Consider the following 10,517-nt stretch of genomic DNA (forward strand, 5'->3'; position numbering starts at 1 on the left):
TATCACTCTACGACAAGTTTTGGTGGTTAGAGGAAGAAAATATGAGAGTAATAAAAGGATCGAGCATGAGATGAGGGAATATTTGGAAAAACTTCCTGATTGGTTTTAAAAATTGTTTGAACTTTGGTCATCAACTTAAAAGTCCAATGACCAAAATATAAAAATAACGTAGTGGCCTTAATCGTGCAAACATTTTAGTGCAAGTTTTCTTTTTCAATAAATAGTACAAGTTTTTAGTTTTCTGCTGATACGCAACTTCTACTTTTTGTTTATTTTAATTAAATAATGACCATTTCTCGGTTTTCTGCATCTCATGGTCAACAATATATCATTAATAGCATATGCCTATTTTTCTGCCTGTTTCATAGGATTTGGCTCCCTTCCGGTACATGATGTCTTCATTTTGTCAAATAGACCTTTATAATTTTGACAAATAATCTAATGGATCAGATTTGTTCAATTAACCAAAAAGAGTTTAACCATGGTAAACGATTAGCTCTTCCCAAACCCTTCTCTAAACGATTTTTATCTCCCAAATCTTTACAAAAAACACAGTAAGCAAACTCGAACTTCGTCAATTCAAGTTTATATCCTCGGTAGCATGTTTCGTGTGATGAGGAAAACTTTTCAATTTTTTCTCTCGAAAAAATTGTTTTTATATCTATATATGTGGTTTTTTTTTGGTTCCGAAGAAATTCTTTCTCCATTTCATTTTTGTGTTCGAGTGTTTAAGATCTGTAAATTAAAATATTCTCCTTTCAATTTCAATGTAAAACCAAGTCAAGGAGGTGAACACAAGGAACATGGAAAATATGACATGGAAGAGAAGGATGAAAGGTGTTCTTCCAGCAAGTGAAAAACAAGAAACGTAGCAGCTAAGAATCTAAAAAAAATATAGGACGAAATGTTAGACAAAGTTGAAGAAGAAGATTTATTAACCGCTGCTAAAGATTTGAAATATTAGGATGAATGATGATGATTTTTCTTAAAAGTTTGAGAGAAAAAGAAGGAATTCATCTATGAAACTGAGGAGAGAGAGAAGGAAATCGTAGTTAAATTCTTTTGATTAATTGAATAAATCCGATCCATTAGATCTTTAAAAGGACACGTGTCAAAATTGTCAGGATCTGATTGAGGAAATGGAGAGGTCTTGTACAGTAGGGGAGCCATATCCTTCTTATTGAGTTCAAGAATTTTATTGAGTATTGTGATGCTTCACGGACTAGACTAGAACGATTTTGATGCAAAAGGGCAAAATGATAGCTTATGCTTTGAGGCAATTAAAAGTGCATGAAAAGAAATATCCCACACATAACTTGAAATTGACTGTGATATTTGCTTTGAAAATTTGAAGACACTATCTCTAATAGAGCTCTTAAGACATAAAGAAAACTTAGCGCTTAAGACATCAATACCAATCAGTATGTTTGTGTTGTTGGAAATTATCCTATTAGTGACCTAATATAAATTTAATAATTTAGTTTCAATAATTAAATTAACTACAATAATATTTATTGAGTATTATGATGGTGTACTCAACCCACTCTTGGCTTCACTTCTACTCTTTATATTTCAGGATGAGTTGCGGCATCTAGAGCCGTCAGTATAGGCTCGGCGGCATCGGGCTTGCCCAACTCGTAATTTGATTTGTTGGGCTACAATTTTTAGAGGCCATTTAAGAATGAGGCCTTTTAGCCCGACCCAAATAACCCCATCGGCCCGCGAGGCTTGAGCAAGGCAGGGCTGGGTCAGCTTGTAGTCCAATAAAAAATATTTAATTAAAAATAGATAAATAAAAATGAAGTAGAGTGCTAAGAATCACAAGAAGAGGAAGCTCGAAGTCTATATAACCCATCATATACTCAATACTTATGAAAATGTCCGCGCTTCGCGTAATGTGATGCTCATTTCATAAAATTTATTTATTATTTTAAAAGTCAATCATACTTTTACTATCATAGTTCTTTAAAGAATTCTTCATATCTTAGAAAATATAATGCATATTGCTAATTATTTTAATTTTCACGCATCTCCTAAATGTACGTAAATATATTTCACAGGAAAAAGAGATCAATAATCAAATATGTGTTCAACGAAATTTAAATATATTAGCTTTATGAAGTGTCACATGCAATAATATTAAAATTCGGTATGGCATGAGAAGGTGAAAAAGTCGTAGGTATTCGGATGAGTTGAAAACACTAAAATTGTGGACGGTAGCGATTTATCGAGCTCTCTTTTCACCCATATATTGAGTGTTTCCAAATGCTGAATGATGCACTCTTCAAGTTCAATACCATCCTTCCTTTTAGATATTGTAACAGTACAATACAAGAAAAATAAATAAATAAATAAATAAATAAATAAATAAATAAATAAATAAATAAAGTAACAATATGCATTATTTTTTTGGTTAACCATTTGGTATTCAGTAAAAAAGAAAAAAAAAATACAAAACAGATAAATCTGCAGCTTCTGGTCGTTCCTCTCTTCTTCACATTTATTTTAATTTTCCCTTTTTATTTTCATAGTGAACAAATTAATTGTTAACATAAATTCTTATTGACATCACTATAACGTAGACATGTTATTACATCACAAAACTCTTTTTTTCTTTTTTACTTTGATTTTCTTTAATTCCTTGAAAATGCTAAAAGTTGCAAGCACGATTTTATTCTAGGAATCAAATGACCATGTCTATATAATATTTGTATGAGCAGGATATGTACAAAATTTAAAACGACCTTGATCAGCATGAAGTTTCATGCACTTACAATTTCGAAATTATTCATTTTGCAACTGAAGTATAAAAAGTAAACTATTTTAGCGAGAAACAAACTTTGATAAGGAAGAAAAGATTTTTTTGTCCGAGCGTCAATGTGTTATTGCCTCGTCTTTTTTGGCATCCAACAACATGCAAAGTATTAGCTAAAGTATAAAATTATGGAATTGTGATGCGACAAAAAGATGGCTAAATAATATGTCCAAGATATAATCTGAATCTCCAATGACAAATAAAAATAAAATATTCCCAAAAAATTAAAACGAACCTAGAGATAACTATTAGTTGGAGCTTCTTCGGTGAAATCAACTCATCCCAATCCTGCAATTTCTTATGCAAGGTTATGCAATATCCCACAAGAAAATGAAACAAAAAGACAATAAAAATGAAAAAGAGCAAATAAAAGAAGAAAGAGCTTCACTATGATATATATAGGCATGAAACCTAAAACACAAAGCTTGTTTTGAAGTGAAATTTGGGCGTGTGGGTGATGCCAATATTTAAAGGCCGCTGAATATGTGGCTGTTAAGCTGCTGCTAACTAATGTACGCAAGTTAGAGTTGAAGGCATAATTGGGATTAAATAAAAAAGAATGCGATACATAAAAATTGGAAAAATAAATGAGTAATTACTCACAAGTCACAAGGAAGATAAAGGTAAAATTACATTTATTGGATTGTTATGATGTATTAAGTGCTTTTTAATTTGAAAGGGGATTATTGATCAAATTTAAATGAAAATCAGTCATGGCCTAAGCAGACTAAATGATGTATCATCAAATGCTAGATATGATTATATGGTAAGCAGGTGTATATATACTGGTGCTCAAGGTTTGGTAAAGAACCCTTCAAGTTCTTCGATTAGGTTATGGCCATTTATTTTAAATTTTCAACACCCCTACATGCATAATTTAATATTATAACTGAAGACTCTATTCAGCGTATTTTGAGTTTTTCAAATTAGGGAAGGCAAATGGGCAAGGTATATAGGCTGCATTAGTATTTCCTTTGGTGGATATATAGACTTTATTGCCTATTACTATTAAAATTGAGGTGTAATTAATAAAATTAAATAGTGATTTTTAGATTTTAGATATATAGCACATTAATTTTGAAATGACGAAAAATTAAAAAAAAATAAAAGTAAAATAAACAGTTTTCTAGGCCATAGAGAAAAATTCACACTATTATTATTATTATTATTATTATTATTATTATTATTATTATTATTATTATTATTATTATTATTATTATTATTATTATTATTATTTTGTAAGAACATATTGTTTGCTACCAAAATTATTTTGAGCATTTTTTAAATTAAATGTTATAACCTATAAACAATATTGCTAATTATTTTAGTAATCACGCATCTCATAAATATAGGTAATTATATTTCAAAAGAAAAAGGAAGAAGGTATTATTAACCAAATCTACGTCCAATGGAATTTTAATACGTCAGCTTTCATAATCTGAATTCCCAACACAATGGATACACAAATTTATTTGAATAACCAGTCCACAGAAGAAAAAGACAGAAAATAACGGTGTCCCAAAAACTGTAATGAAAATGAAAACCTCAAATACTTGTCTTTGGAAATGAAATGATTACCTGAAATAGTTACTTGTACCACCAAATGATGTGGTGCGAGGAAGCTGCTCCTCTTTTAGCAATAATCATTGGTAGGGAGTGCCTTCCTAGAACGGACCATATGTGGCGCAAATCCAGATCATTCGGACTCCAATAAGGATATCGGACTGTGGATGAAAAAAAAAATACTTGTATTTAGAGGTAGGTTCAATCCGACAGTGAATAAAAGTGAGCTGAACCGAGTTTTTGACATAAATAAAAGGAGCAAATACAATAATGGCAAAATCCTGAATTTTCATCCTCAGCAGAACCAATTTAAGGATCATCAAATTCAATAAAATATTAAACACCCCATGCAAAAATCACAAAATCAAAAAAGAACTTTGCTTGAATCTTGATGACCCAAAAGATGAACTTTTTAGGATAATGAGATTTTCGCAGACATGAAAGATTCGATTTATATTTATTCACATGGTAAAGTGTTTATCTTGCACATTGGGGATTGAAGGGGACGGAGCCATCTGATCAAAGCTTTGGTCTCTCGGAGTTCCTAGCAAGAATGAGACTATTATATATGGCATATTTTTGTTTTTACGTCCAAGCTTGTAACCTTTCATAGTGAATTTGGACTCTCAATAACCGATTTTTTGTCATTTAATAATGAATTTTGGATGTTTTTAAAGAATTATTGAATGAAAAGAATGAGTGAAAAATGACCAAAAAAAATGAGAAAAAAGATAAAAGGAAAAGTTCATGAGTCACCATAGATAGTACATGAGAGGTATATCAAACACGTTCTCCTTCTGATTTTGTATCACATAACCATGTCCACGTCTTTATATTATATATAGATATATATATATATATATATAGATATAGTTTATGGTTATAAAATACGTAATAATAATTTCTAAGTTCTAACCAACTTTACAATCATATCGTTACTTGAGGCCAAACTTGAATTATAAACCATCAAACTTGTACTAATAAAACAAAACAATGAGAGCACCATATGCAACTAAAATTGTTGAAACCAATAATCCAATACCAAAATTCTATAAGTAATGGACATTACTAACATCAGAAAGTATATATTGAATAATTCGTCCTTAAACGGATTATTCGGATAATTTAATTTTAATTTGAGACTTGGATAGCAATACCATGTAATATTGTCTTGTAAATATTTATGTTAGCATCTTTATATTAGAATTTAAATTTTAAAAATTATAAAAAATATTTAAAAAAGAAAAGCTAGCTATTTTAAGGCCCATCAAAATGATGGGCAAGCCTTTTGATACAGCTGGTTCTTCCAACCCTCGTCAAACTTCAAAGCTTTGGTGATATAGGACTGACGGATTGGACCGACCCGTATTGACATCTCTAGTGGCATCTGGCAAATAGACATGGCTTTCCCAAAATATTTGATGAGACACCATTTCATAATCATGTTAGCATCCCTGATTATCGTAGGGACTTAGGCCTCATTTGTTTTCCATTTTGTTTGGTATGCCCTAAGATTAAACTTCAAAGCTTTCTTTGTCATAAGAATGATTAAGATGGACCGAACCCGTGATTGACATCTCTAGTAATGTATTCATTAAATATAATAAATATACAATTGTAAATAAAAAATAACTAAATATCAAAAAATAAATACAATAAAATAAAATATTATTTGATGAGAAACACCCCATGTTTGATTAATAGTAATGTAGATGATTTGTAGTCGTGGTGGGTGGTGAGTGGATAATAATGGGTGGGGACTTGTTTTGGGTAAGTGATTATTAGGGTGAATTTTTTTGTAATGCTCCTTTCTAGGATTGAGAAGTAATGGGGTGGTATGGGTAATTGGGAGGTGGGGTGGGGGTGTGGGGTTGGTGGTGGGTGGGCTATTTGGGGGTAGATTATCCCCGAGGGGTGGGGTTGGGGGTGGAGATTGTGGTAAAAAAAAAAAAAAAATCATTGAAGAATACCTTCTTAACTTGATATTAAGACTTGGTTTAAGATCTTAATTTGATTAAGACCTATATCCTACTTTCAAACAATAACGGCATATTGAAGATTTTCCATCACAGGTAACTTCATTTTCGGTCCATTGTCGTTGATGAAAGTGATTATTCGGTCTACCTCATATAGAGAGTTTAGGATTTAAATCAACAAACTCAAATCCCCATATTGTAATCCCCCTCCCCATTTTCCCTTCCCCTACACCCCATGTAATAAAAACAATTTTATTAAAAAAAATAATCCCCGATTGTCATTACTCCATCTGTCCAGAGGCTCCCTAGATAATTAAAACTTGATATATAATTTAATATATCACAATTACTTAATCATTTATGAGTTGGTGCGCCTTAATTTATCCATTTGTCAGTTACTTGTTCATATTGCAATATGTTTAAAGTCAAAATGGGAACTTCCTATGAAATTAAAACGATGCATAAAACCAAGAAATGCTCCATCCTTTAAAATAAAATTACAAAAGTAGAAGATTGCGCATCACCGGACAGCCGAACTTGTACTATAATAATGAAGTGAAAATGAAAGCTTGTACAATAATGTTTGCATGAGGTTATTGAACTTTTAAGTTGATATATTTACAAAGTTCAAACTGATAACCAATCCAAAAGAAACGTGTCTAATGTCGTTTAATTTTAAAATATTTCCCCCACATAAAAAAGAATCGAAAGATTTTTTTTTTTTTTGTAATTTAGGTTATTAAATGTACATTAAGACAAAAGCAAATTAATTTGACTTCAAGATGCTCAGAATATCACGTAATATAGGACAAAAAGAGTTGCTTATCACCTACCACAAGTAATCGTCTTTTTCCAACTACCAATTCCGACTCCAAAAAAGTCACTACTAAAAAATCACTATTTTCCCACTGAATTTTTCACTGAAAGATGTTCAGTGGAATTTTTTCACTGAATGTCGGTGGGAAAAACCTAATTAGTAATAGTGTTTTCACATGGAAATATTAAGAAGTTTAGCATCCATAGACCTGGTTTCAATGGGAGACACCATTTCGTTATCCTCCATGCGTTTTATTTGAATCCTCGATTTCGGAAAATGTGGTGGAAATATCAGGTTTTGTAACACAAATTTTTCGCTGAATATTGGTGGGAAAAACTTTTGTTTCTAGTAGTGAGTAGTTGTAATTTTTTTATTTTTTTTTGGTGACATGGGAAATTAAAACGATGCATAAAACAAGAAATGCTCCATCCTTTAAAATAAAATTACAAAAGTCGAAGATTGCTACATCACCAGACAGCCCTTACTATAATAATGAATTGAAAATGAGCTTGTACAATAATGTTTGCAAAGTAGTTGTAATTTTCTAACTACCGTAGTTGAAAAATTCAATTTTAATTTATTATTTTTTAAAAATATTTATCCGACACCACTTCCGACAACTCTCTCTACCTGGAAAGGTAGGGTAAGGTAGTAGTGCATGGAAATGTTTACACGGCGTTCAATGAGACACTCTACCCTCCTCTCGCGGTGAAAATGTGGTGGAAAAATCAGGTTTTGTAACACAAATTTTCGCTGAATATTGGTGGGAAAAACTTTGTTTCTAGTAGTGAGGGATTCACTAGGTATGTTGTTGTTGTTGTACTTCCGACAACTGCAATCTTAAAGTTTGGCGGCAAATTCCGGGATGAAATATTCCGACTACGGTAGTCGGACAACTTCCAATGCTAAGCTTGCTAAAATCGAGAAGTTTATGATGAAGCACATGCCTCAAAAGTCTGATGATGAGGAAGAGACTGAATCCGATAACAATTAGATTGTAGTTGTTGGTTATTGCTTTTTATTGTGACATTTAGACTTTTTAGACTTGAAGTTTCTCTTGCTTGTTGGTTTGGAATGTTTAAACTATTGATTGTTTGGGATATCTAGAATGTTCGGATGTTTAGACTATTTCTTTATTGTTTGATTGGTTGCTTAAACTGTTATAGTTGTTTGGTTGGATTCTTAGGTTCTATGATGTTGTGTTTGTAAGCAGGTGCAGCTAACAAAACAACAATATGCTCGAAAAAAAAAAAAGAAGCAAATTTCGATTACAGTAGTCAGAAAATTCAAAAAAATAATTTGCAGAAACTTAAGATTTCCGACTATTGTAGTCGGGATTTTCATAATAATATTTTCAGAAATGTAATAGTCGGAATATTAATTAAATAAATAACTAATAATTTAAATATTCCGACTACAGTAGTCGAAATATTAATAAAATATATCTTTGATAATTTAAATATTTTGATTACCGTAGTTGGAATTTATACATACATTAAATTTATTAATGCTCCGATTACTGTTGTCGGGATATTTAAGTTTCTGTGGTCGTTTGTTAGTTTACATCGCCCGATCCAACTACAATAGTCGGAAAATATTTTTCGACTACCTGAAAACGCTAGATAGGTCGTCAGAAATCCTTATATGCCGATTACATTCAGACTACAACGGCTATCGGAAAATCATGATTTTCTACTATTGTATTATATTTCTTACCATCACATTCGCTTTATTGATTTTATAAACATGCATTAACAGGTTCAAAAGCAATATGCAGAAAAAGTTATTTGTGAAACAATCAACTTTAAAATAAAACTCTTAAAAGCGAAATTTACGCTCTGTTTCGCTATGCGTAGGGTTGGAGAAGGACCGAACCGCAAGACATTATCAGACGACCATTACTTTGCATTTCTGCAAGAGTAAAATAAAACTCATAGTGAAAGCAAAAAGAGCAACATCCATTTTTTAACGAAGATAAATATCATGTTTAGTATATATATAACATTCCATAACCATATAATAATAACATCTTAAAAACATTCCAAGACTAGATTACTAAGTGATCGATGTAGCATAATTAAGAAAAACTCATTTAACTATTTTTTCAGTCTTTTCTCATTATTATAACTATTCCTTGATCTTCTTAGTTGTTGCGATTATCATTGTAGCAATTATAGAGTTTATCAAAGATAGATCCGTATCTTTTATAAGAATAAAACATAGTCCTTGAAACAGAACGTATAGCTCAAAATGTATACATAAGCATATATCCATAATCAACTTAAAAGGTGTTTGCAAAACTCAAGTCTAACTGCACGTGCATGCCTTAAACGTTTCCTATAGCAAACACTAACATGTATTAACATTAGCATACCCTCATAATTAAGTCTTAGGGTGTGTTTGGTATGATAGAAAATCTTTTCCTAGAAAATGATTTCTTGAAAAAACAAGTGATTTTCCTCCTTATTTTCTTGTGTTTGGTTGGATGTGGAAAACATTTTTTAGTGTTTGGTTTGACAAAAAATACCAATCCAACCCCTTAACCACATGCACCTCCAGCCCCCCCAACTCACTACCTCTCACCGCCTACCCCCCCCCCCCCTCTCCCCTCTTATTCCAACCTTCCCTTCCCTACTAAATCCCCCCCCCCCCCTTTTGAAAAAGATGCTACATCCACAAAATGGCTATTTTTATAAGATAACCAAATAGGTGCATACCTTTGGAAGTGGCCTTTTTCTAAGACAACGAAAAAAATGACGACTTTGCACTTTGAAAGACAACCCAAAAAAGTGACTATGTTTGTAAACTAGCCATTTTTTAAAAGTGGCACAAAAAATGGTTATTTTTGAAAGTTACTACTTACACAAAGTGCCTAGTTTTACAAAGTTGAGAGATAGGGGGATGGGGGTAGGTGGTGATAGGGGTAGGGAGGGCGTGTAGGGGAGGTTAGGTGGTGGGTAGTATAGTTTGGGTGGTGTAGGGGTGGTGAATGGGGTGGGAAGTGGGGGTTCGGGGGTGGCGGTGTGTGGGAAGGTTTGAGGGATAGGGGTTATCGGTGTTGGGTGGGTGGGGAGGAGACAATGAACTTGCAATGTTACTTGTGGAACTTGCTTTCCCTACTTCTATTAAGGAAGTCATTTTCCTCATTTTCAAGTAACTTGTTTTCTAAAGAAAATGTTTTCCAAGACATTTTAACCAACCAAACATGAAAAAATTGAAAACATTCTGGAATTATTTAATTAATTTCATCCACATGGAATCATTTACTTCGGAGATGTTGTTTTTCATCTACAGTCAAACCTCTTTATAACAACATCGTTGAGTCCAAAATTTTTTGGCTGTTATA

This window comes from Lycium ferocissimum, unplaced genomic scaffold, assembly GCF_029784015.1.
Source record: "Lycium ferocissimum isolate CSIRO_LF1 unplaced genomic scaffold, AGI_CSIRO_Lferr_CH_V1 ctg2309, whole genome shotgun sequence".
In the NCBI taxonomy this organism is placed as follows: domain Eukaryota; kingdom Viridiplantae; phylum Streptophyta; class Magnoliopsida; order Solanales; family Solanaceae; genus Lycium; species Lycium ferocissimum.